A 4840-nucleotide genomic window follows, 5' to 3' on the forward strand; every position below is an offset into this window, starting at 1 on the left:
TATATATATATATATATATATATATGACATGTTGGGACCAGGAGTGGTGGCTCACACCTGTAGTCCCAACAATTTGGGAGGCTGAGGTGGGAGGATTACTTAAGGGAGGGAGTTTGAAACCAGGCTTGACAATGTAGTGAGACCCCATCTCTACAAAATATAAAAAGTCAGCCCAGCTACTTGGGAGGCTGAGGCGGCAGGATTACTTAAGCCCAGGAGTTCGGGGCTGCAATGAGCTATGATTGTGCCACTGCACTCCAGCCTAGGTGACCAATTGAGAGCCTGTCTCTTTAAAAAAAAAAAAAAAAAAGTGTATAACTCAACAATAAAAAAGACAAAAAGCCCAGTAAAAATGGGCAAACTACCTGAATAGACACTTCTTTAAAGAAGATATACAAATGGCCAATAAGCATATGAAAGATGTTCAACATCATTAGCAGGGAAATACAAATAAAAACTGCAAAGAGGTATCACTTCACACCCACTATATGGATATAGTAAAACAGACAACAAGTGTTGATGAAGTAGAAAAATTAGAACCCTCATACATTGTTGGGGGTAATAAAAAATGGTGTAGCCACTTTGGGAGACAGTTTGGTAGCTCCTCAAAATGTTAAAAAACAGAGTTATGATATCATCCAGGAATGCCATGCCTAGGTATACACTCAAAAGAGTTGAAAACATGACCATAGAAAAACTTTTACACAAATATTTATGGCATTATTCATAATTGCCAGAAAGTAGAAATACTAAAATATCCATAAATGAATGAGTGGATACATGACATATGGCATGTTCATACAATGGAATATTATTTGCAATAAGTAGAATGAAGTATTAGTACATCCTACAACTTGGATCTACCTTGAAAACATGCTAAGTGAAAGAAGAGAAGACCAGTCACAGAAGACCACATATTGTATGACTTTGTTTATATGAAATAGCCATTATACAGAAAAGCATGGAGATAGAAAGTGGAGTAGTGGTTGCTAAGGGCTGCAGGGAGGAGGAAATGGGAAGCAATGGTTAATGTGTTTGAATTTCTCTTTGGAGTGATAAAAGTATAGCATTTGATAGTGGTTGATGATTGCACAAGTCTGTGAATGCATTAAAATCCACTAAATTGTACACTTTAAAGGGTGAATTTTATGGTTTGTGAATTATATCTCAACAAAGCTGTTATTAAGAAAAAAATACGATGGGACTTGAAAGCAGATTAAGGAAGTATGTATTCTTTGTAATTTTCCAACATGCTGTTTGTTAGAGGCTCACTTCAGCACTACTCGTGTGTTGGAGGGATAAACTGCAAAGATCTCTGGTGTTCCTTCATCTGTGCTTCTAAAAGCTTATTGAGGACAGGAACCACATCAGTTTTGTCTCTGTTTTCTAAGACTTTGGGAGTCCTGTGACATTAACCAAGAGTCTGCAATTACCCCTACGAGCCCCAGATGCACAAGTCATTAAAGACCAAGTCCTCACATCCTTCCTACTACAGCACCACTCACCAGGTTCTTTTTATCTGCCTTGTTTCAGTCAGACTGGATTGCTTATTCTCTATGTTGTTGTTACCACTATTTCTTTGTTCAAGCTTCTGTTTCTACCCAGAATGTTTCTCTGTCATCTCTACCTGTTAAAATCCTACCTACTATTCCTTATATCATCTCTTAATCATATGTTACTATTGTCTGGTATTATCATTTTTTATGACCTTCGTAGACATGATTATTCTTTATATTACCAATGTTTATTTATAGTTGCCCACACATTTATTACTTCTTTTTTTCATCTTAGAACTTCTAACTGGGAACTCTTTTCTAATGCCTAAAACACGATTTGTACTATTTCATTCAGTGAGGATCTACTGATACAGACTCTCAATTTTGTTTGTTGAAACGATTCTTATTTCATTTTAATTCTTGAAAATTTTCTTGGCAGTTATTTTCTTTGAGATGATTTCTTACACTGTCTTCTGATTTCTCTCACTGCTGTGGAAAATCAATCTAATCATCGCTTCTTTGAAGGGCATCCCCTCCATACACACTTTTACAACTTTTTTATTTGATTTTTTTTTTTTTTTTTTTTTTGAGACAGAGTCTCGCTCTGTCACTCAGGCTGGAGTGCAGTGGCGCAATCTAGGCTCACTGCAACTTCTGCCTCCTGGGTTCAAGGGATTCTCCTGCTTCAGCCTCCCAAGTAGCTGGGATTACAGGTGTCTGCCACCAAGCCCAGCGAATTTTTGTATTTTTAGCAGAGATGGGGTTTCACCATGTTGGCCAGCATGGTCTGGAATGACTGACCTCAAGTGATCCACCCACCTCAGCTTCCCAAAGTGCTGGGATTACAGGTGTGAGCCACGACACCTGGCCCTCTATGTTTTTATGAGTGGTATTATTTGATATCATTTTATGATTTTAAAATTTATACTGTGTGTACCTGTTATTCACCATTTTTACATATTTTTTAGGTTTATCATTTTTGATATATTTAGGTCCTCTTTATCATTTTAATAGTAGTAGTAGGCTATTCTGTTTATCGATTTTATTTCTATTTATGCGTTCATCCCCCTATACAACCACTGGTGTGTAGCAAGCACTTAGTAAATGTCAGTTGTTGTTGATGGACATTTAGAAACAATTGTTTCTATTTGTTTTTATAAACAGTGGTTGGTTAACCATCCTTATCAGTGTCTTGGTTCCCATATGCAGCAGAGATTTTCTAGCACAGGCTCCTGGAAGCCAGATTTCTGGCTCCCAGGACAGACATTCAGACTTCACTACGTTTTGCCAAATTACTCCCCAAAATGGCTATTCCAATGTATATTCCCAGCAGCAGTTAAGAGTTTCTTTTTCTGAAAATCCTCACTGGCACATGGCATTACCAGACTTCTTTTTAAAATATGAAATATTGAGTACATAAAGACACGTGGAGGGCTGAGCGTGGTGGACTTCCCCTGTAATCCCAGCATTTTGGGAGGCTGAGGCAGGCAGATCTTTTGAGCCCAGGAGTTCGAGACCAACCTGGGCAACATAAACCTCTACAAAACAAAACAAAACAAAAAACACCACAAAAATTAGCTGGGTGTGGTGGCACATGCCTGTAGTCCCAGCTACTTGGGAGGCCAAGGTGGGAGGATCACCTGAGCCTGGGGAGGTCGAAGCTGCAAAGAGCTGAGATTGAGCGCCACTGCACTCCAGCCTGGACAACAGAGCAAGATCCTGCCTGCAAAAAAAAAAAAAAAAGAAAAGAAAAGAAAAGAAAAAGACATATGGGGAGTAAGATAAGGAGTTTCCATATTCCCTCTATCGAGCTTCAGAAATAAAACTGCAAATACAAATGGAGTCCTTTCTGCACTCCCTGACTTCATTTCCCTCCTTTGCCCTCACCGATGAATCATCCCAAGTTTCATGTTTTTTATTCCCAGGCAGATTTCCTTAGTTTATATCATGACACATGTATCTATCCATAAGTACGCCTTACAATATTGGCAAAATGATTTTAAACTGCATCAACTTTATGCCAGTAATAACACACCCTGCACAACTTTCTGTTGATTTTTTTTTTACACTGAACTTGAGCTCTTGAGGTTTATCTACGCTGATGACGATGATGACAATGATGATGTCATCAAACACTTACATAGTGCCTGGTATGCCAGGCACTCCTTGTCACAGCTATTAATCGTGGTCCATCAAATAAGGGCACCACTGTTGATCTATTTTAAAATCTTTGCCATCATATGTAATGTTGCAGCGAGTGTTTTCTTGTCCATATATCCTTGTGGAAGTGTTTGGGTATATACCTACATAGAGTTGCTTGGTTATGTGGTACCAGCATCTTCGTCTACCAACTCTGTCCAAATGGTTACCCCAAGTGTTTGTATGACCCTGTCAGTATGTGTGAGGGTTTGTTACTCCACATTTCCTCCCAAATTTTTTTTTTTTTTTTTTTTTTTTTTTAGATGGAGTCTCACTCTATCACCCAGACTGGAGTGCAGTGGCGCGATCTCAGCTCACTGCAAGCTCTGCCTGCCAGGTTCACACCATTCTCCTGCCTCAGCCTCCCAAGTAGCTGGGATTACAGGCGCCCACCACCATGCCTGGCTAATTTTTTGTATTTTTAGTAGAGACGGGATTTCACCATGTTAACCAGGATGGTCCCGATCTCCTGACCTCATGATCTGCCCGCCTTGACCTCCCCCTGCCTTTTAATTTTTTTTTTTTTGAGAAAGAATCTGGCTCTGTTGCCCAGGCTAAAGTGCAGTGGTGTGATCTCGGCTCACTGCAACCTCCGCCTGCTGGGTTCAAGCGATTCTCCTGCCTCAGTCTCCCAAGTAGCTGGGATTACAGGTGTGTGCCACCATGCCCAGATAATTTTTGTACTTTTAGTAGAGACACGGTTTCACCATGTTGTCCAGGCTGGTCTCGAACTCCTGACCTCAAGTGATCTGTCCACCTCGGCCTCCCAAAGTGCTGGGATGACAGGCATGCGTCACTGTGCCCAGCCTCCTTGGAAACTTGATTGTGTCCAATTTAAGTTTTTCCTTTCTCCTAGGTATGAAAGGGAACCTCATCATTTTCATTTGCATTTCCTTGATTACCAGTGAGGTTGATTTTCTTGGCCTTTTGTTCCCTCTTCTGTCAAATGCTTATTTATATTTTCCCCAATTTTTCTACTGGAGTTTTTGGCCCTTATATAGACATATATGGATTATTATATATACATATATATTAGTTATATGTTATATAATTGTTATATACATATATATACATGTATCATATATCATATATATGATATGTATGCATAATTTTTTTAAGTTTTTTTTTTTTTTTTTTTTTTTTTT

This window comes from Rhinopithecus bieti, unplaced genomic scaffold, assembly GCF_001698545.2.
Source record: "Rhinopithecus bieti isolate Rb0 unplaced genomic scaffold, ASM169854v2 scaffold_32081, whole genome shotgun sequence".
Taxonomy (NCBI): domain Eukaryota; kingdom Metazoa; phylum Chordata; class Mammalia; order Primates; family Cercopithecidae; genus Rhinopithecus; species Rhinopithecus bieti.